This window comes from Triturus cristatus, chromosome 7 (assembly GCF_964204655.1).
Source record: "Triturus cristatus chromosome 7, aTriCri1.1, whole genome shotgun sequence".
Lineage (NCBI taxonomy): Eukaryota > Metazoa > Chordata > Amphibia > Caudata > Salamandridae > Triturus > Triturus cristatus.
In genome coordinates this window covers 1,617,156,798-1,617,183,387 of record NC_140590.1, presented here as the reverse complement: position 1 = coordinate 1,617,183,387, position 26,590 = coordinate 1,617,156,798, and positions in this window count along the sequence as shown.

Genomic DNA, 26,590 nt, shown 5'->3' with positions numbered 1-26,590 from the left:
GCAAAATCAAACTAACGGAAAATGTCACATGCTTTTCTAGCATAAGAAAGACTACCTGATTGGATGTAGTCTACCAATTACTGTGTCCGTGTTTGAAAAGCACATTTTCGAATTTTTTAAAAGATTTCAATGAACTGCATACTTGTTGAATTGTTATTTGTTTGAAAAACTGCAGTTCTTAGTATTATTCATGTTTTACGAAAGTGTGCAAAATAAACAGTGCCATGAACTTGCCTTGTGCATTTGCAGACTCCGAGTGTGTGCTTTATTTCCTTGAACACCAGCCCGCAGAATGTATTATTCCACAGGCATCCCTTGCCGGCCTCCTGTTACACTTTCTCCTGGGCAATGGTCCCGTTTTCTTTTGTGCAGGGGGGCAGGCGGGTCAGGCTCCTTCAATAAATCCCAACACAGTTTCCTCGTTTAGAGAGCCCAGACCCTCGCAGGGCGGCTTCGTCAAGCAGGAACGAAGAATCCTGTTTAAAATCCAAAATAATTTCCTCACAGAATTGTGACGACTCCAGTGTACGAAGGATTTCAAGCACTTTATTTCAAACTCTAGAGACAGGCTGGCAGTCCATCTTTAGTCACTTGCCATAACTCCTTACGCGTTTCAGCTTGTCCTTAACCCCTTCGATGCTGCGCAGATTCCGCCGCTGTGCTGGCGGAATCTTGCGCGGGCGTGGTCATGACGGAATGGTTCCGTCATGAGCACAGCTCAACCGTGGGTCATGACGGAACCATTCCGTCATGAGCACCGAAGGGGTTAAGCCTTGATCACAGGAAGGCAAAATCAAACTAACGGAAAATGTCACATGCTTTCTGACTAAAGATGGACTGCCAGCCTGTCTCTAGAGTTTGAAATAAAGTGCTTGAAATCCTTCGTACACTGGAGTCGTCACATTTTTGTGAGGAAATTATTTTGGATTTTAAACAGGATTCTTCGTTCCTGCTTGACGAAGCCGCCCTGCGAGGGTCTGATATGGAAGGGAGATACAGATAGTGCGTTATCATTCATTAATGAACTCAATAACAATGATTTGAATCTCAAATTTACATCTCATATTAGCCAATCACAAGTAACCTTCTTAGATACTACCATTTATGTATCAGGAGATAAGTTGGAATCTACCCTGTTCAGGAAACCCGCTGCGGGCAATTCCACTTTACCTGCATCTAGTTCCCATCCTAGCCACCTTATTAGAAGTATCCCCTATGGGGAACTTCTTAGACTCAAAAGAATTTGCAGCACGGATACTGAATTAACCAAATGTACCCAAGAGGCACTAGCTAGATTCAAGGCTAGAGGCTATAATGATTCTGTACTTAAACAAGCCAGTGATAAGGCGGCATTAAAAACAAGAGAGTCTCTACTTTGTAATGCTAGCAGGTCTTGTGTGATAAGACATAAAGGAGATGAGGATAATGCTCCGCGTCTTATCATGACTTATAACAGGCAACATAAATAATTGAAGGCTATTATTAACAAAAACTGGCCTATTCTGAGAACGGATGGTGTGTTGGCGCCCTTTTTACCAGACAAACCGTCTATTACTTACAGACGTGCTGCTTCTATGAGAAGCCAGTTAGTTAAAAGCAGCCCTGAGACTATATCTAGTAACACCTGGCTACAACCAAAGAAGGGCTTCTATAAATGCACATCATGTAGAGCATGTAATATTTGGTACTAATCGTACTACATATATTACTCCCTTTAGCTCCAAGTAAATACTTATTAAAGGGCACTACACATGCCGTACAGAATATGCTGTCTATGTCCTTACCTGTACTTGTGGTCTCTCTTATGTAGGCAGCACCAAACTCCAAGTGCATGCCCGCATTCTTCAACATTTGAGAGCGATTGTGAACAATTATGCCACTTACCCAGTGGCTCGCCACTTCAAAGAAAAGCATAACAATGACCTCAAATGTCTTAGTTATTTTGTAATTGATGCCATCCCCAAATTACGACGGGGAGGCTACTAAGACAATTAGAGACTCGCCTAATACTGGAACTTGACACCAAGGCCCCTTTTGGTCTTAACACTACTGAGGATATGCATACTTATCTGTAGTGTTCCTCCCTTCACTTATAGCCTCTAACATGTTCCGCTCCCGAATCCCTATGCAGTGATGGTATTCGTTTACTTTTTGTCTGCTTTCTTCTCACTATGCATGCATTCATGTATATATATGTTTATGAGTATGATTCATAATGCATTTGGTAGTGTTCCCCATGCTTATACATTCATGTCTGGCATGATCAAAATTGAGATATTTTATATATTTTATATATCTTGTTTGAGGACATCTCCCTTTGCTTTTGCAGTTTCCATTCAATTTATTATTGGTCACTGTACACTTTTTACAAAGTATTTTGCCATATCTTTTCTGATATTGGTATTCTTGCACATCTTTTTAGCAATTTATAGATCGCACTAACATGAATTTTCTAATGCTAGTTGCGTTATATATACACAAAAATACAAAAAAAGAGTTTTTTGATTTATTGCATTTTTTGCACATTTGAGGGGGTGGTCAATGAATATTTTACCATGGGGCTTTTCTGCAGACTTTCATCATGTATTCAGACGCTTTTCTGTGAGATATTTATGGTCTAAATTTACATTATAAGCACTGATTGTATATGTAAAATTTGATTATACCAGAGTTACTATATCGCATTTATGCTGGTATTATGGGTTTATATTAATGTGTTTTTATTATTGTATTTATACTGTGATATATTTATTTATTTATTCATTTATTTATATTGTATATATTTAGATGCATATTTATTTATTTATTATAACGACACATTGAAATTTCCCTACAACTCAGGTATTTATTAATGAAATTGCTACCTAATGACCATGATTCAGTATCTATTGGGAGCTATTCGCCAGTCTGTTTTTCAACTTAAATGCAATATATGAAGTTCTGCAGTCTGTTTTCCATGCCTTTTGATCATGTGACACAGGGTTTAGAGAAAAAATAATTTAAATTGAATTCTTCCGCAATGCCGATCATATGTGATCAAGGCCGACGCTTCGGCCGAATCGCGTCATGACAGGCAGTTGAGAGAACAATAAAACTTCTATTTCGCCACCAAGAGGAGTTTGCGTCGTTCCTTGTGGAATTATTGCTTGCAGCATCTATATATATATATATCTGTATATATATATATATACATATATATATATATATTCACTGAAAACAAACATAGGTTTCAGTGACATTATAGTTAGAAATTAGCATTTAAAAAACCTTAGAAATTCACAGAAAAAACCATAGCTTTCAGGGGTGTTATATTAGCTGCCCATTTCACTCATACAAAACCATAGAAATTCCTCCGTTATAGTTAGTTCTGCTAACTATAACTCACGCGCCCGCAATGCACTGCTGATGATGTCACATATTGCATCATTCATGACATGGTCAGTGACATCACTGATGACATCACTGATGACATCTCAAATGACATCACTGATAACTTCATCCACTGAATGTGGTTTAGCTTGAAATTTAAATATGTATTATATGTATACCAATCTGTATTGAAGATTGAGTGGATATATAACTGTCTGGATGGAGGATTTAGTAGCTGTCTGACTGTCTTTTTAAGTGAATAATTAAAAGTGTCTCACTTAATACATGGATTAGTAACTAAACTATGTGAATGTGTGCCGCACTGTCTCTGTTGTTGTATAACAAGCTGCATCAGTTGGTCACTAACTACATGAGTGTGTATATTAGTTATTGATTAGTTGGGTGAGTATTTGTATGGGACACTGAGTTTGTGTGTGGTTGGATGGGGTGTGTGTAACTCTATGCATAGATGTGTGAATGGTTGATTGACTAGGTGTATGGGTTTAAGAGTGCATGTGGAAACAGTTGTTTGGGTGACTGAGTGTATTTATTTGTGTGTTGGTGAGCGAATATATGTTTTAGTTGTACATCTTCAACAAAGTAAAAAATAAAAGGCATTGTATGTGAGAGTTGGTGTATATAAATAAGTATGTGTAAGGGTCAGTGATTGTGAGAGTAACTATATGAATGAGTGTATAATTGTAATGGTGCTTTTTTAACATATTAACGATGAGTTACTATGTGTTTGAATAAATGAGGTGTTGTTGGATAATTGTGTAAGTGAGTAAATTTAAGTGTGATACATTTTTTTCATGAGTGAGTAGGATGACTGCATAACCGACTAAGATGACTGCTGATGTGTCAATGTCTATATATCTGTATAAGTGCATTTGATAGTGTTCTATTAATTAATGACTGCATGTATAGATGATTCTTTTGTTGAATGGGCAGTTGTGTGTGTAGACTTAGGAATCAGTGAGTCGGTATGTAGTAACTGGTATTGGTGTGTCAATGGTTTCGAATATGGTACTCTGTATTTTACAGTGAGTGATGAAAGGTTATACTAGTGTATGATGAGATGTATCAGATTGTCAAGTGGATGATGTCATCAGTGATGTCATTTGAGATGTCATCAGTGATGTCATCAGTGATGTCACTGACCATGTCATGAATGATGCAGTATGTTACATCATCAGCAGTGCATTGCGGGCGCGTGAGTTATAGTTAGCAGAACTAACAATAACGGAGGAATTTCTATGGTTTTGTATGAGTGAAATGGGCAGCTAACTATAACACCCCTGAAACCTATGGTTTTTTCTGTGAATTTCTAAGGTTTTTTAAATGCTAATTTCTAACTATAACGTCTCTGAAACCTATATTTTTTTTCAGTGAATTTCAAAGGTTTTTTAAATGCTAACTTTTAAGTGTGATAGTAGTTATATCTATTTTTTTGTATTGATTTTCTACAGTTTTTTAACTGTTTATTTATAAATATTTTATTCATTAAATAACATTATATATTTTTCTGAAAATTGCAACAAAAAAAAATAAAACTGAAATATTGTTTAATTTTCTTGTTTTCATTTTTTATTTTAATATATTTATATTATTTTCTTAAAAAAAGAAAATTCCAATTTTTTTTCGGAGTCGCGCACTCAAAGTGTACACATCACGGTGGGTGCGCGCATTCTAGCCACCATTTTAGAAAAGTCATGAAGGATCCGCGTATGGTGTGCGACGGCTGCGTGTTTTTCAGTTACATCATATACATTTAATATCACGTGATATGTGCGATTGGTATGCGACCAGTCTGCGCATTACGGTACGAGATGCTTGCACGGTTGCGGGTCCCGCGTGACATCATATACGTGCAGGGGCGCGCTGGGTGCGCGACTCCCGAAAAAAAAATTGATGTTCCAAAATGATATGTGTGTGTCTTCAATATACATATTAAGGCAAGAGATTATGTAAGTTATTCATCAAAATAATATATTTGTACTTATAATAAACTTATATTATTTTTAAATATATTTTCGCGAAGTCGGGTGCGTGCATCGTGAGTGTAGAAAATCAGGTCAGCAGAGCTGCTGTAGAGCCAGAGAACCAGGTCAGCAGAGCTGCTCTAGAGCCTAAGAACTAGGTCAGCAGAGCTGCTCTAGAGCCAGAGAACCAGGTCAGCAGAGCTGCTGTAGAGCCAGAGAAACCAGGTCAGCAGAGCTGCTTTAGAGGGAGAGAACCAGGTCAGCAGAGCTGCTTTAGAGCCAGAGAACCAGGTTAGCAGAGCTGCTTTAGAGCCAGAGAACCAGGTCAGCAAAGCTACTCTAGAGCCAGAGAACCAAATCAGCAGAGCTGATTTAGAGCCATAGAACCAGGTCAGCAGAACTGCTTTAGAGCCAGAGAACCAGGTCAGTAGAGCTGCTCTAGAGCCTAAGAACCAGGTCAACAGAGCTGCTCTAGAGCCAGAGAACCAGGTCTGCAGAGCTGCTGCAGAGCTAGAGAAACCAGGTCAGTAGAGCTGCTTTAGAGGGAGAGAACCAGGTCAGCAGAGCTGCTCTAGAGCCAGAGAACCATGTCAGCAGAACTGCTTCAGAGCCATAGAACTGGTTCAGCTGAGCTGCTTTAGAGCCAGAGAACCAGGTCAGCAGAGCTGTTGTAGAACCAGAGAACTAGATCAGCAGAGCTGCTCTGTAGCATAAGAAGAACTAGGTCAGCAGAGCTGCTGTAGAGCCAGAGAACCAGGTCAGCAGACCTGCTGTAGAGCCAGAGAAACCATGTCAGCAGAGCTGCTTTAGAGAGAGAGAACCAGGTCAGCAGAGGTGCTTTAGAGCCAGAGAACCAGGTCGGCAGAGCTGCTCTAGCTGACACTGACTGACTGACACTGACTGACTGACACTGACTGATTGACACTGACTGACACAGATTGACTGACACTGACACTGATTGACTGACACTGACTGACTGACACTGACTGGCTGACTGACACTGACTGACACTGATTGACACTGACTGACACTGATTGACTGACACTGACTGACTGACACTGATTGACTGACACTGACTGACACTGATTGTCTGACACTGACTGACTGACACTGACTGACACTGACTGACTACTCTCTACTACTCTACTGCTGACTCTCTACTACTCTCTCTACTACTCACTCTCTACTACTCTCTACTACTCACTCTCTACTACTCTACTACTCTCTACTACTCACTCTCTACTACTCACTCTCAACTACTCACTCTCTACTACTCTACTACTCACTCTCTACTACTCACTCACTACTACTCTTTACTACTCACTCTCTACTACTATCTACTACTCACTGTCTACTACTACTCTTTCTATTACTCACTCTCTACTACTCACTCTCTACTACTAACTACTATTCACTCTCTACTACTCACTCTCTACTACTCACTCCACTACTTTCTACTACTCTCTAACACTCACTCTCTACTACTCTACCACTCACTCTCTACTACTCTCTACTACTCACTCTCTACTACACTCTCTACTACTCTCTCTATCTCTACTACTCTCTACTATTCACTCTCTACTACTCACTCTACTACTCTCTACTACTCACTCTACTACTCTCTGCTGCTCTCTACCACTCACTCTCTACTACTCTACTACTCTCTCTCTACTACTCACTCTCTACTACTCTCTCTACTACTCACTCTCTACTACTCACTCTACTACTCCCTACTACTCACTCTCTACTACTCTCTCTCTACTACTCACTCTCTACTATTCACTCTCTACTACTCACTCTCTCCTACTCGCTCTCTACTACTCACTCTCCACTACTCACTCTCTACTACTCACTCTCTACTACTCTCTACTACTCACTCTCTACTACTCTCTCTGCTACTCACTCTCTACTACTCACTCTCTACTCCTCTACTACTCTCTACTACTCACTCTACTACTCACTCTCTACTATTCTCTACTACTCACTCTACTACTCTCTCCTACTCTCTACCTCTCACTCTCTACTACTCTACTACTCACACTATACTACTCTCTCTCTACTACTCACTCTCTATTACTCACTCTACTACTCACTCTACTACTCTCTACTACTCACTCTCTACTACTCTTTACTACTCACTCTGTACTACTCACTCTCTACTACTCACTCTCTACTACTCTTTACTGCTCACTCTCCACTACTCATTCTCTACTACTCGCTCTCAACTACTCTCTACTACTCACTCTACTACTCACTCTCTACTACTCTACTACTCTCTCTACTTCTCACTCTCTACTACTCTCGCTCTACTACTCACTCTCTACTACTCTCTACTACTCACTCTCTACTACACACTCTCTACTACTTGCTCTCTGCTACTCGCTCTCTACTACTCTCTAGTACTCACTCTACTACTCACTCTCTACTACTCTCTACTACTCACTCTCTACTACTCCACTACTCTCTACTACTCACTCTCTACTACTCACTCTCTACTACTCTACTACTCTCTACTACTCTCTCTCTATTACTCACTCTCTACTACTCCCTCTCTACTACTCACTCTCTACTACTCTACTACTCTCTCTACTTCTCACTCTCTACTACTCTCTACTACTCACTCTCTACTACTCTCTACTACTCACTATCTGATACTTTCTCCACTACTCTCTACTACTCTCTACTACTCACTCTCTACTCTCTATTACTCGCTCTCTACTCTCTACCTCTCTACCTCTCTCTCTACTACTCTCTACCTATACCTCTCTACCTCTACACCTCTACCTATACACCTCTACCTCTCTGTGCATGCACACATATGCACATATAGATATGCATATAATGCATATGCATTTATATATATGTGTGTGTATATATATATACATATATAAACATATAAATATAATCCGCATATCTATATACATATGAATGCATGCAAACATATACATATACATAGATGCATACATATGCATGGTATGTACATGAAAGTTTGAAAAACTCTAATACAAGCAAAGCTAAAAAGCCACTTAATTACAAACAGAATTGCTTTAATTTAAACGAGGGCGAGACCTATTGCATTTTCAATGCTTGTTTACTTTGATTCCATCAAGAAGGCATTCAGATTAGGCCTGGGCAAAGCACTACGCTACGCTCACGTAGTTTGCGAAGTTCGCGCTACTTCGCACTACGTGAATTGCACGTAGCACAGTGCGAACACGCGTAGCGTAGTCTTGCGTAGTGCTACGGTCATTTCTTGCTTGCTCGCGGTCCTCAACGTCAAGTTGGCGACCGCGAGCAAGCAAAATGACATCCCGGCGAGACTTTTTCCTTGTTCGTGATCAGCAACATCAAGTTGGCGATCGCAAGCATGGAAAATAAACCTCCCGGCGAGATTCCCAACGCGAGGAGGTTAGGTTTCTCATTGCGAGGGGTCGCGTATGCTCGCGACCGCTCGCGATGAGAAACTACCAGTTCGCGTTGAGAAAGCTGCAGCTCTAGTAAAAATCTACTCAAGCAGCAGAAAACTACAGCTCGCACTGTGCAAGATGCCATTTTCAATGATTGCACAGTGCCGGTTGCTTGTCCGCACTGTGCAATCATTGAAAACAACATCTTGCACAGTGCGAACATGTTACTACGCAGTTCGCGAAGTGCTACGCGTAGCTCGCATAGTGCGAACTGCACTTTGTGTAGCTTCGCGAAGTGCTACTTCGCGAACTACGCCCACCCTTAATTCAGATGTGTCACACATTTGCCATAAATTCTGAATGGTAGCACTCTAGTTGCTCATTAGATCACTGTAGTAAAGCTACTGCTCACCAGGGAAGTCTGCTGCTGGTATTCGAAGTGCATGTTTCAGTCTGCATGTCAGAATTTTTTAATGAAATGGAAGAGGATTTGAGAAGTCAAAATGTGCCCTAATCTTTCTGCAGCACTAATCATAATTTCTATGGCAAAATGAACACCCTCATTTTGTTCCTTTGCAAATTAAATGTTTTAAGTGTTACCACTTTATTCCAATCAAGATGGCATCAGGTGTGCCATACGTTTGTCTTAAGTAAGACTGTTAGCGCTCTAGTTGTTCTTTAAAACACTCTGGGACATTCCGTTATTGGGCTATAATTGGGCTACATCTTGGTGATATTTGTGCTACATTTGGGCTCTTTTGTCTCTGGTGGCCATCTTGGGAGACTTATTTGTTTTGAAGTTTCCTAATTTCCTCTTTTACAAACGTCTACTCAGTAGGAAATACTTTCAGGTTTTTTACTTTCATTCCATCAAGAAGGCATTCAGATGTGTCACACATTTGCCATAAATTCGGAATGTTAGCACTCTAGTTGCTTATTAGATCACTGTAGTAAAGCTACTGCTCACCAGGGAAGTCTGCTGCTGGTATTGAAAGTGCATGTTTCAGTCTGCATGTCAGAATTTTTTAATGAAATAGAAGAGGATTTGAGAAGTCACTCAAAATGTGCCCTCATTTTCTTTTTTCCGCACTAATCATAATTTCTATGGCAAAATGAACCTCCTCATTGTGTTCCTTTTAAATTAAACTACTCACTCTCTACTACTCACTCGCTACTACTTTCTACTACTCACTCTCTACTACTCTCTCTCTACTATTCTCTACTACTCTCTACTACTACTCTCTACTACTCACTCTCTACTACTCGCTCTCTACTACACTCTACTACTCACTCTACTTCTCTCTACTACTCTCTACCACTCACTCTCTACTACTCTACTACTCACTCTCTCCTACTCTCTCCTACTCTCTCTCTACTACTCCCTCTCTACTACTCACTCTACTACTCTCTACTACTCACTCTCTACTACTCTGCTACTCTCTACTACTCTCTATTACTCACTCTCTACTACTCACTCTCTACTACTCTCTCTACTACTCACTCTACTACTCTCTACTACTCTCTACCACTCACTCTCTACTACTCTACTACTCACTCTCTACTACGCTCTACTACTCTCTCTACTACTCTCTCTGTACTACTCACTCTCTACTACTCACTCTACGACTCTACTACTCTCTCTCTACTACTCACTCTCTACTACTCTACTACTCACTCTCCACTACTCACTCTCCACTACTCGCTCTCTACTACTCTCTACTACTCACTCTACTACTCACTCTCTACTACTCTACTACTCTCTACTACTCTCTCTGCTACTCACTCTCTACTACTAAACTCTCTACTACTCTCTACTACTCTCTCTCTACTACACACTCTCTACTACTTGCCCTCTACTACTCACTCTACTACTCACTCTACTACTCACTCTCTACTACTCCCTACTACTCACTCTACTACTCACTCTCTACTACTCTCTACTACTCACTCTCTACTAGTCCACTACTCTCTACTAATCACTCTCTACTACTCACTCTGTACTACTCTCTATTACTCACTCTCTACTACTCACTCTCTACTACTCTCTCTCTACTACTCACTCTCTACATACTCACTCTCTACTACTCTCTACTACTCACTCTCTACTACTCTCTCTCTACTACTCTCTACTACTCTCTACTACTGACTCTATACTACTCTCTCTCTCTACTTCTCTCTACTACTCACTCTACTACTCATTCTCTACTACTCACTCTCTACTACTCACTCTCCACTACTCTCTACTACTCTCTCTCTCTACTACTCTCTACTACTCTCTACTACTCACTCTCTGCTACTCTCTACTACTCACTCTTTACTACTCTCTACTACTCACTCTCTAATACTCACTCTCAACTACTCTCTACTACTCACTCTCTATTACTCTCTACTACTCACTCTACTACTCACTCTTTACTACTCTCTACTACTCTCTACTTCTTACTCTCTACTACTCACTCTACTACTCTCTCCTACTCACTCTCTGCTACTCTACAACTCTCTCTCTACTCTCTACTCTCTATTACTCATCCTCTACTCTCTACCTCTCTCTACCTCTCTCTCTACTATTCTCTACCTCTCTACCTCTCTACCTCTACCTCTCTACCACTTTATTCCAATCAAGATGGCATCAGGTGTGCCATACTTTTGTCTTAAGTAAGACTGTTAGCGCTCTAGTTGTTCTTTAAAACACTCTGGGACATTCTGTTATTGGGCTATAATTGGGCTACATCTTGGTGATATTTGTGCTACATTTGGGCTCTTTTGTCTCTGGTGGCCATCTTGGGAGACTTATTTGTTTTGAAGTTTCCTAATTTCCTCTTTTACAAACGTCTACTCAGTAGGAAATACTTTCAGGTTTTTTACTTTCATTCCATCAAGAAGGCATTCAGATGTGTCACACATTTGCCATAAATTCGGAATGTTAGCACTCTAGTTGCTTATTAGATCACTGTAGTAAAGCTACTGCTCACCAGGGAAGTCTGCTGCTGGTATTGAAAGTGCATGTTTCAGTCTGCATGTCAGAATTTTTTAATGAAATAGAAGAGGATTTGAGAAGTCACTCAAAATGTGCCCTCATTTTCTTTTTTCCGCACTAATCATAATTTCTATGGCAAAATGAACCTCCTCATTATGTTCCTTTTAAATTAAACTACTCACTCGCTACTACTTTCTACTACTCACTCTCTACTACTCTCTCTCTACTACTCTCTCTCTACTACTCTCTACTACTCTCTACTACTACTCTCTACTACTCACTCTCTACTACTCGCTCTCTACTACACTCTACTACTCACTCTACTTCTCTCTACTACTCTCTACCACTCACTCTCTACTACTCTACTACTCACTCTCTCCTACTCTCTCCTACTCTCTCTCTATTACTCCCTCTCTACTACTCACTCTCTACTACTCTGCTACTCTCTACTACTCTCTATTACTCACTCTCTACTACTCACTCTCTACTACTCTCTCTACTACTCACTCTACTACTCTCTACTACTCTCTACCACTCACTCTCTACTACTCTACTACTCACTCTCTACTACTCTCTACTACTCTCTCTACTACTCTCTCTCTACTACTCACTCTCTACTACTCACTCTACGACTCTACTACTCTCTCTCTACTACTCACTCTCTACTACTCTACTACTCACTCTCCACTACTCACTCTCGACTACTCGCTCTCTACTACTCTCTACTACTCACTCTACTACTCACTCTCTACTACTCTACTACTCTCTACTACTCTCTCTGCTACTCACTCTCTACTACTAAACTCTCTACTACTCTCTACTACTCTCTCTCTACTACACACTCTCTACTACTTGCTCTCTACTACTCACTCTACTACTCACTCTCTACTACTCCCTAGTACTCACTCTACTACTCACTCTCTACTACTCTCTACTACTCACTCTCTACTAGTCCACTACTCTCTACTAATCACTCTCTACTACTCACTCTGTACTACTCTCTATTACTCACTCTCTACTACTCACTCTCTACTACTCTCTCTCTACTACTCACTCTCTACGTACTCACTCTCTACTACTCTCTACTACTCACTCTCTACTACTCTCTCTCTACTACTCTCTACTACTCTCTACTACTGACTCTCTACTACTCTCTCTCTCTCTACTTCTCTCTACTACTCACTCTACTACTCATTCTCTACTACTCACTCTCTACTACTCACTCTCCACTACTCTCTACTACTCTCTCTCTACTACTCTCTACTACTCTCTACTACTCACTCTCTGCTACTCTCTACTACTCACTCTCCACTACTCATTCTCTACTACTCTCTACTACTCACTCTCTAATACTCACCCTCAACTACTCTCTCTCTATTACTCTCTACTACTCACTCTACTACTCACTCTTTACTACTCTCTACTACTCTCTACTTCTTACTCTCTACTACTCACTCTACTACTCTCTCCTACTCACTCTCTGCTACTCTACAACTCTCTCCCTACTCTCTACTCTATATTACTCATCCTCTACTCTCTACCTCTCTCTACCTCTCTCTCTACTACTCTCTACCTCTCTACCTCTCTACCTCTACCTCTCTACCTCTACGTCTCTACCTCTACACCTCTACCTTTCTACCTCTCTCTACCTCTCTCTACACGCACACATATGCACATATATGAATTTATACATATGGATGTGTATATATATATACATACATATATAAACATATATATAATCTGCATATCTATATAAATACAAATATAAATGCATGCATACATATACATATATGCATGTTATGTACATGCAATTTTGAAAAACACTAATAAAAGCAAAGCTATAAAGCCACCTAATTACAAACAGAATTGCTTTAACTTAAACGAGGGCGAGACCTATTGCATTTTCAATGCTTGTTTACTTAATTCTGAATGGTAGCACTCTAGTTGCTCATTAGATCACTGTAGTAAAGCTACTGCTCACCAGGGAATATTTGTGCTACATCTGGGCTCTTTTGTCTCTGGTGGCCATCTTGGGAGACTTGTTATGAAGTTTCCTAATTTCCTCATTTACTACAGTCTCCTCAGTAGGCATACTGTCAGTTTTTTACTTTGATTCAATGAAGAAGGCATTCAGATGTGTCACACATTTGCCATAAATTCCGAATGTTAGCACTCTAGTTGCTCATTAGATCACTGTAGGAAAGCTACTGCTCACCAGGGAAGTCTGCTGCTGGTATTGAAAGTGCATGTTTCAGTCTGCATGTCAGAATTCTTTAATGAAATAGAAGAGGATTTGAGAAGTCTCTCAAAATGTGCCCTAATTTTTCTTTCTGCAGCACTAATCATACATTCTATGGCAAAATGAACCCCCTCATGTTGTTCCTATTTAAATTAAATGTTTTAAGAGTTACCACTTTATTCCAATCAAGATTGTCTTCAGGTGTGCCATACGTTTATCATAAGTAGGAGTGTTAGCGCTCTAGTTGTTCTTTGGAACACTCTGGGAAGCTGCAGTAGAACACAAAGGAATCAACTGACAGTCTCTGCCCTTGTTGGATGTACATGTTTTACTGAGAGTGTCAGACTTCATTCTCACATAACTAAGAAAGATAATGTGAATTTACAGAAAATATGCTCTCAGTTTAGCTTATAGATCACCTTCCAAACCTCTGTGGGAAAAGCATGTGAAAATAGTTTTCTCTCAAACATGATTCATGATATCCCAGCAGAAAGCTTTTTCACATGGTAAAATCACCTTAGAACATACCACAATTCCTAAAATGAGTATGGTACCATCAACAAATGATTTATAATGTAACTAAAGTCTTAAAACCTTCTATTAACTGCAATGCTTTTTAATGAGGTGCTATCATGTATATTGGCCCAAGATGGCTGGCAACACTTCTTGTATGAAGTGCTGACAGCCAATCAGATCTCACGATGAGATGTGTGATTAGGCTCTGCCCACATATATATGTGATTTTACTTTTGATTTTCTCTGGATCTACTGAACGGATTTACACCATTTAATCAAAAGACACGACGGTGTAATTCCGTTCAGCAGTTCTGGCTGTATCTGCGTCAACAGGTCCTATGGGAAATTGCATGGGGAAAAAGCGTTTTGGGACCCCCCTTTTTTCTCAGCCCCCGCTTGACGAATCACCACGAAACTTTCAGGATAGGAGCGGACCGGAGCTGGCCAAAAGTTTGGAAACTTTTGCGAAGATTCGTCAACCGGCGCCAGACTTATTGGGAATAGAATGTTGCAGATTTCCTATGGAAAATAGGTCCTAACTATAACTACCTACTGGCAACCGCCAGTAGGTAATATATATATATATATCTATATATATATGTATATATTTATATATATATATATATATATATAGATATATATATATAGATATATAGGTATAGATATATAGAGAGAGAGAAAGAGAGAGAGAGAGAGAGAGAGAGAGATACGTATACCTAGACAGTATCATCTCTGAAGAGGGACTGCTAAAGACAACGTCTGGCCAGAAACCATCTGCAGAGGGAGCTGAGCCCCTGCCTGGGAGGGCCTGTGAGATGCGGAGCACAAGACACTGCGCACAACCGACGGCTTCTGGCCTAGGCCTCAGTGCCCTCAAGGGAAACTAGGCATGAGTCTGTACTAAGAAAGGAAGGGGAAAGGCAAAAGCACTTTCTCACCCAAGACATTCAAGCACAGCCAAAGTTTTGGGTGCAAGTTGGACCTGTAGGAACCCTTTGTCTGCCAATACCCCGTGCCAGAACTGAAACAGGAACTGAAATTGTTTGTGAAGTGGAAGAAAATAAACGTGCTCCCAAGAGGCACTGGCTTCACGGCCAAGGGAGAAATATCACCTACAAAGCTTGAAAGGTATTCATATGATAACACAACTCAAAGAGGCCAGTTGTGGCGGGATTGAACAATGCCCCAGATGAGGCTGTGCCATCAGAGACAGGAACTGTTACTACTGAGCCATTGTATTGTTGTAACCAAAACGCATTCTACTAATGCAAAAATTAAGACTCTAAATAGAGCAACGTAACACCTTGCGGGCTTGTCCAGTTGGAAAGTACCAGAAAAAACACTTGAGCGTCAAAAAAGCGAAAGCATATCGCTAAAAGCCTGTATTGTGAAACACAATGGAACACTCTAGAGAATGGTGTAGGAGGACAAGAATCCAAGAAGGACAAGCCGGATCCTCAGCCAGGAAATATACCACCCAGGAAGAATCCCTGATGTGGCAGACCAAAGTATCTATACAATAGCCAACTAATATCCCACATAGAGTATTTCACATCCCCATAAAAAGGTGGGAGAAGGATCATCTCTTGAGACTAGCTCTTCGGCAGAGAAAATGGAAACAAAGGCAAAACAGCTGTCATGCTGTCCAAGCCATCTGGGAATTAAAAGTGTCAAACCCAGAGACTGAAGATGAGTAGTGCGAACACTGCAGCTACTATTAAGTCAATAAGGTCCGAACGAAAGGACACTGCAAAAAGAATTAACCAAAGTAATGTCCAAATACAGATTGGCAGCCATGAGGCGCTGGACTGCAGAATCAGCATGGCTATCAAAAACATTGAACCTGTCAAAGGGTAAGTCTTCAAGACTCTCATGAACATTGTCAAGGAAACTGCCATCACGCAACCAAGCATGTCATCTCAGAGCTACTGATCTAGCCATAGCTCTACCCATAGAGTCTGTTGTGTCCATGGCTGACCTAATAGAAAATGTGGCCAGTTCACAACCATCCTGAATTAGCTGAGCAAGGTCAGATCTTGGTCCTTCAGGAAGAGACGTAAGGAAACGGTCATCAGAATCCCAGAGGGCAAAAGAAACTCGTCCAAACAGGCAGGACATGTTTAAAGATCTGAGGGCCGAGCTAGCGGACGCAAACACATTTCGGCCAAGTTCTCCAGCCACCGGGATCCCCTGGTCAGTGGAAGCAATGGAGGAGCATGCAAACGTAGCGAAGCTGAAGCTGCTTGTATAACCAGCCCTTGAGCCCTAGGGTGTAGGGACAGACAGACAGGATCTTCTGGAACAGGTCGATGATGGTGTGCAATGGCATGCTCCATAGCATCTCCTGATGAGGGTCTTGCCCAAGTCCCCAGGAGGATGTTGTATAACGACTCACCGAAGGGCAATAAAGGCTCAACATTAAGCGTGCATGTAGTGCTCCACTCCGCCCGCGGAGTGTGCGTAGTGCTGCCTACTTTGCTGTCCGCGAAGTAGGCGTAGCAGGCAGGCTACGCACACGCCACGGCGGAGCAGAGTTGCCAGCAACCCGCCTCCCTCCCGCCCTCTTTTAAAATCCCTTACAATGTATAAAAGCATGTTAAAAGTAATTAAAAGGACTTACCTGAGCTGCGGTGTCCCGGGGCTCCCTCTTCCTGCTCTATCGCCGACTTCTTCCTCACAAATGGGTATGCATGCATGCATTCCCTATGAGTGTTTGCTTTTTCCAGGGTGGTGTTCATTTTTTTTCAGGCAGCATTTTACTGTTGTCTAGTGCATAATTTGAATTTAGTCGCAGCACAATTGAGTTGTAACTGAAGGCAGTGCAAGTTTCTATCAGTGGGGCAGTATGGTGTTCAGTGTGGGAGAGGATGTGGCTGAATTTGGAACTGGAGAACCATGTTCAGCCTTCATGACCAGTCCACCGGACCACACTCCTGACTAGGCCTGGGCTAAAATTCTGTTCCGGTCGCGTAAATTACGATAATTTGACATTTTCGCGTCCACGGAAAGCGCGAAAATTTCAAAATTTCCGCATTCCGCAGCTTAGCGATAATTTGTTTCTTGCTCGCGCTGTAAAATAATACATTCTCGCGTGCGCGCGATCGCCTTACCTGAATCCCCACGTTCGCCAACAAGTTTTCCCGATCCGGTCGCGTTCTCCATGAGATGTTGGATTGTTGGTAGCCATTTGCGCTGTCTCGCGACAGTTCGCGCCCGCAGTGACGTCAGTTGTCGCGCGATCACTCACCGCGAGACAACTGAAAACAAGATGGCCGCGCCCGCGAGCAACCACATGGGTAAGTTGGCGAGCCGCGACCATGCAGAAAATACCGCGAACGGGCGGGAAAAAAACGTCCGCATCTTCGCGATATTTCCGCGTGTTTGCGGAGATTTTTAACATTTTCGCGATCATTTTCAAAAGTGAATTTCGCAAATTCCGCCCACCCCTACTCCTGACAGAGCTTATTCCGATGCCTCACCGTAGAAGGCCCGATAGACCTTAGAAGCCCAGGTGTCTTAGCACTCGCAAGTGGACCCTAACGGTGGCAAGTGTGACTTAACCTTGAAGGCCTGTTCACCACAATCCATACTGCAGTTCACTTCCAGTCTTACGGGCAGGCATACGAAGAAGCACACCCTAGATTGACAGTGAATTTGTCACTGATGTCACAAGACCCTTGAGGCCAGTCTACCTCACCCATTGGTACCTCCATTGGCCTGTTTCCAGCACTAGTAGTGCAACTTGCCAGAGGTTGGCAATGTAGGATTTGCATGCACACCAAACTTAGGGGGTGATTATAATGGCAGTGGGACCGCCACATCACCCCGTTGATGACGGTCCCACCGCCATTGGTGACTGCATCACCGCCTGCCATATTACAATGGTGGTGGTTCCCTGGCGGTCGGAAAGACCAACCGCCAAGCACCCGACGGGCTACTTGAGCCCGCCGGTGCGGCGGAGGGGCTCGTGGTTCCTAAAATGCTGGTGGTGTCTACCAGTAGGGATTACGATGCCCCTTACCCGCCAGCCTATCCATGGCGGTTCACCCACCGTGGAAAAGCTGGCAGAAAGGGACATTGGGGGCACGTAGCAGGCCCCTTTACCCCCAACCCCCAGACATGGGACCTGGGGGGCATCTATGATGCCCCCCAACATATCACTGCACCATGTGGCAGGCACTGCATTATGCCTGCCACATAGTGCAGTGATATATGTAACATGTCCCTTTTTTACATTGCGGCGGATGATGCAGCCAGCAGCACCTGCTGCAATGTAAAAGATAGGCAGTGCGAACGCCATAGTGGCGGTCGCATGGTAATGCCTATCGTGGGGCTGCCACCTTGAAGGCAAGCGGTCCCATTCCCCGATTCGATGGCGGACGGACTGAAGTCCGCCTGCCATCGTAATCAGCCCCTAAGTTTGCAAACTCCTTGGTCTCTGCTTCATGCACAAACACTTTTAACATGTGCAGCCTGCTTTCGGGCCACTGGAATTATGCAGCAATAGAGGCCAAAATTATGTCACAGTGTTGACTAAATTATGCAACAATAAAAAGGCTGCTGTGTAATGCGGTACATTTTATGATACTTTATTATTTTGACATATTTATACATATTAACAGCCTCTGCAAAGCTTTAGCCTCATTAGTACCTGTGTAACATACAAATGCAGCAGTGGGAAAGGTGACCAGTCAACCTTTGCAAAGGTAACTATTATAATAAATGGAGTAACCCAGTATAGTGTCAAAGGACCTGGGTATCGATCAGTAAAGAAAACAGTTGGTCCCAGAGACTCCTAATTACACTCAAATTAATACCTGTAGGAGAGTGTAGTATGCAATCAATTCATACAACCGAAATTATATAATGTAAAGGCACATTCAACAGGGAAAAACTCATAGATAAGAGGCCAATCAAAGTCAATTAAATTGCAAACATCAATTTATTTCCCGCTGAGTCATATTTATAAATTGAAAAACATACACAAAGGCATAGTATGCAGCATGTGATATTAGCGTGGTTATTTACAAGGAAGGAGAAAGAAGTGAAACTATGTGCTCATATGTGGGGAAGAGAAGGAAGATAAAGATCATCAAAAGGCATTTAAAAAGAAGGGAACCGGCTTTAATTCCTGACAAGGCCGGTACCCCTACCGTACTGGGCCCAGCCATAAGCTCAATCGCAATATTAATTATTTTTTTTGTAAACAAATTTTATTCGTCAAAGACACATCCAGCGAAGCTCTGTGACCCAGAGACTTCAACCATATCAAAAGACAACATACCAGCTTTGACATTTTTCTCATGAAGTATCGTATACAGACTACAAAAGAGACATGCAGAACCAAAGCAGTCCCCTCCCTTAAAAAAACATAACACCACCCCCCACCCATTGCACTGTTGTTCTGCTCGATTTTCCAGGCCTTCTTGTGAGGAAAGGTGATTGAATGTGACTTCAGTCTCTTACCATTCAAGTCTAAGGGTTAGAGTAGTGAATGGAGCCTATTTACTAGGCACTTCGACATGATCCTGTGCTCTTCCCCATAGATCAGGGCTTGCACACATAGCCTAGGGGATAGATTCGTTAGTATTAGGGATAACCTGTCCTGTAGTGAGGGTATTTCATGGAGCCGTGCTGAATTCAGGCCGGGTAGGCCTCAAACGGGAGAGACTCCATCTTTCTTTCTGCTCCGGCAGCTTGGGATGCTTCTAGGTCAAATGTAATGTTTTAGTTATGAGGTGTTATTCGCTTGGAGAGAACCGGTTCAGGCCGGCCCTTATCGAAGGATTGTATTTTTCTTCATGCCGAAGACACTACATCAGGCCGGCCGGCTGGGAACGTGTCCTTGGTACGGGGAGGTACAAGAATTTGGTGGGCGGCAGGTTACGGGCCGGAATTTTCCATGAGGAAACGCACCTCTATATTAGTGAAAGTCTGAGGCAGTTATATGTTCAGTCCGTAGGCGGCATCTAGCCGTTAGCAGTAAAGCTACTACTTATTCCAGGGAAGACAGACGCCATCTTGGAGGCGGAGAAAAACCGAGAGACAGATACTCTCCTAGCAGAATAGCCAGAGAGGAGAGAGTAGCCGATAAGGAAGAGGTCCCAGTGACTCGGAGAAGGGTGAAGGGAACAGCGCATAGTGGTGCAGACGTGTATCCGTGACTGCGGAGGTGTGACTTCCAGGCGAGCCGAGGCACAGACGAGAAGGGAACCTAGATGACCACTGAGTGCAGGCTACACACTACTAAGGTGATGTCGACCCTTTCTTATTAGAGTGCACAACTTAATCTTTCACTTTTCTTTGCAGGTTATGTGTTATATTGTAATGTTATGTGATTGCGTATGTAATGAGTAATAAAGTACCCAGTTTGTAGTGAACCAACATGTGCTGCGTGTTCTTGTATGAGAGGGTAGCCTATTCTTCTAGTCAGCTGCGGCTACATGAACAGATGTTAACCCTGATCAGGTAAGTGGTAACTGAATAAGGGAGAGAGGAGCCCCTCGAACCGGAGAACAGGCTATGCTCGAACTGGCAGTCCTTGTGTGATCTGATGAATAGTGAGACTGATTCCCTTTTTGTATGTTATGGTGATCATAGGATGAACTGTCGTATGAACTGTCGTCTGGGTAGAGAGGTCTGGATCCGTATGGGATCGCGAGGTCGCCGATTGTGCTGAGACTGCCGTCTGGGTAGAGAGGTCTGGATTCGTATGGGATCGCGAGGCCGCCACTTGTGCTGAGACTGCCGTCTGGGTAGAGAGGTCTGGATTCGTATGGGATCGCGAGGCCGCCACTTGTGCTGAGACTGCCGTCTGGGTAGAGAGGTCTGGATTCGTATGGGATCGCGAGGCCGCCACTTGTGCTGAGACTGCCGTCTGGGTAGAGAGGTCTGGATTCGTATGGGATCGCGAGGCCGCCACTTGTGCTGAGACTGCCGTCTGGGTAGAGAGGTCTGGATTCGTATGGGATCGCGAGGCCGCCACTCGTGCTGAGACTGCCGTCTGGGTAGAGAGGTCTGGATTCGTATGGGATCGCGAGGCCGCCACTTGTGCTGAGACTGCCGTCTGGGTAGAGAGGTCTGAATTCGTATGGGATCGCGAGGCCGCCACTTGTGCTGAGACTGCCGTCTGGGTAGAGAGGTCTGGATCCGTATGGGATCGCGAGGCCGCCGATTATAAGAGGTCTTGGTATGTATAGTAGGAATTCCCTGTCCTTAGGTGGTAGATATATGTGGTTACCTATTGTAAATAGGCCCTAGGGAGGGGGAGGGGGTAACGTTCTGGCTGGGTTAGTGAGGCTCTGATGAGCGGGTTCTATCTGATCCGAAAACCCAAGCAGAACATTTGGCGTCACGAACCGTTTACGAAACCTGTGTGCGTTGTGGTTGTATCGTGTTTGCTTTTGGCGCGTGCGTGGTTTCGTTTGTATATTATTTGTATATAATTGTGTGTATAGTTTTTTTTTTCTTTCTTTTCCGAGATGTTTTCTAGAAAGTCGAAATCTACTTTTAAGTTGGCCGTTGATATTCCCGGCTAGGATTCAACGCCTTATGAAGCCTTAGCCCGTGAGTGGGCTGATTCTACTGGTTTGAGTGAGAATTGGAATTCTTTTTTGGAGCTGGCGGAGCCGGCTAATGTGATTACTTGTTTACAGAAGGCGCCGGTATCTAAGGGTGATGAGCTTCCCGTTTTGGGGCGCAGAGGTTGGATTGTTCTGTCTGCGTACAGGATTCTGCATGAGAGGTTGTTGAAGTTACAGAAATTGCATAAGGATGTGGAAGCGAACTTTGTTGAGATTCAGAATGCTCATACTTTGTTGCGGTGTCAAAATAAGTTGCTTGCTGACAAACTTGAGACGTACCAAACTATTGCCGAGAGGGCGGCTGTGCGAATTGCTCGTTATAAATACAAGAATCGGCGTGGTCGGGTTTCGACGCGAAAGGTGCGTCTGGTCGTGGCGAAAGCCGGACTGGATTGGAATCCTGATGAATGGGATGGTAATATCTGGAACTCGAGTGATTCTCATTCCTCGGGTGAGGAGTCTGCCAAGCGCGAGTCCTCTCGCTCCGGCCGTGATTGTAAGTCTGCTTCTTGCGCCTCTGATGGTGCACCCCGTGATTGCGCTCGTCCTTCGAGTGGGGTCGATGCTTCTTACACTGATTGTTCCTCTACGTGTACTGATCGAGCTCCTTGTGATGCTCGTCCCGCGGTCTCGGTGCATCCAGTTTTGCGGCGGAAGTTGCAGCAGGCTCCCGGTGCTCCGAATGGTATTGCTTTAGACTCTTTGGAGGATTTTACTCAACAAGAAATTAGTGATATTTTGCAGCGATTTCGGCAGCGAGCTGGTGAGACCTTACTCACATGGATGGTGCGCCTTTATGAACTGGGCGCTGCTGGCATTATATTGGATGCTGGCGATTGTTTGAAGTTTTGTTCCTTGAGTTCGGATTCTACTGTACAGGATCATTTTCGTAACTTTAATGGTGGTGGTCAAATTACTTTGCTTCAATTGGCGACTGAGGGTTGTAATCAAAAATATCCTACTGAGTCTGACTGGCCTGTGAATGACAAACCGTGGTATACTTTGCGCGATGCTGCACAACGTCTCAAAGAGGAGGTGATGAAAACGGCAATTTTTCTGAATACTGCTGACAGGTTGCTTGATGGTTTGTTGACATCTTCTGTGCGGAATCGTATTATTCGTTCTTCCCCTGTTGCTTATAAGCAGGTCATGATGACTTTATTGATTAATCAGACTGGTAACATATTATCTATGGTGCTGGAATCGGTACGCCAACTCGGTGAGTTGGGTGCGTGGTTTAAACCTGAACGGCAGTCCCGGCCTGACACTCGTACTCCTGGTGACAATAAACTTACTAGACGTGATATGTTTTTTGGTCTTATGGCCGATGGTGTGCGGAAGGAGGACATTGACGGTGAGACTACTCCTCGTTTGTGGGAAATGTTTCGCAAACGTGGCTTGGATCGAAAGGAGGGTGCCCGGCGTGTTCGGACGACTGAGTGTGATCGTGGTTTTTCTGACGGTAGTGGTGATGACGACCGCCGTGGGCGCTCTGATCGTCGTGGTGATCGACGTTATGTACGTGATTTGTCCCCCCGTCGTGAGAGAGACAGAGAGAGAGAGGGGGAAAGAGTAAGGGGGAGAGATGATTATGTTAACAGCAGACGTAGAGATGATAGGGATCAATCCCCTGAGTTGAGAAGGAGAGAGGATCGACACAGATTGGCCGATCGAAACCCGCAGTACAATGCAGAGGACAGGAATCCATTTCGTAATAGAGATGGATATGAACAGGAGGTATCGATACCTGAGAAACGTGAGAGTCTTTATCCTGATTTATCCTGGTACACAGAACGCAGTAAAAATGACTAGGAAATAGGTCAAGCTCCAGTACACAGATGGGCTCACAGAGATAATAGACCCTATGTAGATATTGATATTTATTGGAGACATCGTAATGTCCAAAGGGCCCGAGCATTGGTAGATACAGGAGCGGAGGCCACTCTTATTCATGGAAAATCAAAGAAGTTTAAAGGTCAGCCTTTTACAATTACCGGATTAGGTGGAAAGGAAACTCCCGCAGTTCAAACTTTACTTGAAATGAGAATAGGTAGAATTCCTAGAAAAGAATACTCTGTATTAGTGGTGCCACTCTTAGAATTCATAATTGGAATTGATATTTTGAAAGGAATGACTTTGCACTTAGATGATGGATGTTACCAATTTGGAACTAAACATTATATATCGTCCAGGCCTGTACGGGTTGGTCGTTTAAGGATGCCCCCCATAAAAGTTCCCCAGGCGACAAAAGTGGTTTGTCAGAAGCAGTATCGTATTCCAGGTGGTCATGAAGAGATTAGTACCACTATTCAGGAGTTGGTGGATGCAGGAGTTATAACCCCAGTTACTTCTGCTTGGAATAATCCTGTTTGGCCTGTACGTAAGAGTGATAATTCTTGGCGCATGACTGTTGATTATCGAGAATTGAATAGACACACACCCTCTTTGACTGTTGCAGTACCGGATGTTATTACCCTAATTGAAAGAATCCAAAAACATCCAGGTACATGGTATGCGTCCATTGATATTGCTAATGCTTTCTTTTCGATTCCGATTGCCCCTGAGTGTCAGGAACAATTCAGTTTTACGTGGAACGGGCGTCAGATGACGTTTAGAAGTCTTCCCCAGGGCTATGTGCATAGTCCTACGATATGTCACCGGCTGGTGGCAGAGCATTTGGCTGAGGTACCGGTTCATCCGCAAATTCAGATATGTCACTATATTGATGATATTTTGATCCAAGGCGAAACACAAGAGGAAGTTCAGACCCAATTGGACAGAGTCATTGAGTGCCTGCGTGAGAAAGGTTGGGAAATCAACCCGGATAAATTACAAGGTCCGTCCCAGGCTGTGAAATTTTTGGGTATTAATTGGCATGAGGGGCACCGAGAAGTGATCCCTCAGGTTAAACAGAAAATTCTTGATTTTGCAGTTCCGAGGAATAGGAAAGAAGCCCAAAGCTTCATTGGTTTGTTTGGTTTTTGGCGCCAGCATATTCCTCATTTGAGTCAAATATTGGCCCCTTTGTACCATGTCACTCGTAAAAAGAATGCATTTGAATGGGATAAACCACAGCAAGATGCGTTCAGTCTGGCAAAAGAAGCAATTCAGCATGCTCTGGATTTATGGCCTGTATGTGATGGTGATGTGGATTTGAATGTGTCTGTACAAGGCCTTTATGCGAATTGGAGTTTGTGGCAGAAACAAGGCAAGAGTAGAGTACCGTTAGGTTTCTGGACCAAAAAGTTACCTGATGCTGGTGAGCGTTATACACCTTTTGAGAAACAGTTACTTGCGTGTTATTGGGCTCTGGTGGATACCGAGCAATTGACTTTGGGACATGATATAGTTTTGCGACCTGAAATTCCTATCATGCAGTGGGTTATGAGTTCGCCGAAAACTCACCGAATTGGACACGCTCAAGAGGCGAGTGTGATTAAATGGAAATGGTATATACAAGACAGGGCACGTGTGGGACAAAAAGGAGTTGCATCTTTGCATGAGCAGGTGGCGCGGGCGCCATCGACTGAGACTGAGAGTGAATGTTCCGTACCTTTAGTACAGGAGTCTCCTGTTAAGTGGGGTAGACCTTTTGATGATTTGTCCGCGGAGGACAGAAACCATGTCTGGTTTACGGATGGTTCAGCAAGGTTCATAGGGACGAAACGGCATTGGAAGGCGGTGTCCTATAATCCGATCACACAAAAATTGCTGAGTACAACTGGTGAGGGTAAGAGCAGTCAATTTGCTGAACTCTATGCTGTTTATCAAGTTCTGAAACAAGAGTTACCTGGCACATGTCATATTTTCACCGATTCTTGGTCTACTGCCAATGGACTGGCAGTTTGGTTACCGACTTGGCATTCCCATAGTTGAAAATTGCATTCAAAAGAACTGTGGGGAAAAGAATTATGGCAGGAGATTTGGGAAATGCTCCCACAGAGTACTGTTACAATCTTCCATGTGGATGCTCATACCCCGATAGACTCTCTTGACAAATTCTTTCATAACATTGCAGATGAGAAATCTAAAATTGCTGAGGCAGTGGTGGACAGGCAAGATTCTGATATTGCGGGATTGGCGAAATGGGCCCACCAGAAAGCAGGACACTTTGGAGAGAAAGCCACTAGCAGGTGGGCTGCTGATCGAGGAATTTATATTCCCCTAGATTTAATCAAAAATGTTATTCTACATTGTCCCATTTGTCAGCATATCAGGCAGCGCAAAGTGCCCCAAATTGTTAAAGGTCATTTACATCGCGGGAAATTGCCCGCTCAAATTTGGCAGATTGATTACATCGGTCCACTTCCTATGAGTAGGAATTGTCAATATGTTTGCACTATTGTTGATACATACAGTGGCCTGCTGGTGGCCCTTCCCTGTAAGCAAGCTACCCAATTGAATACTATTAAAACATTGGAATTGATTATGATCTATTATGGTGTGCCATTCCAAATTCAATCTGATAATGCATCCCATTTTCGTGGAAGATTGGTACAGGAATTCTGTGTGGAAAA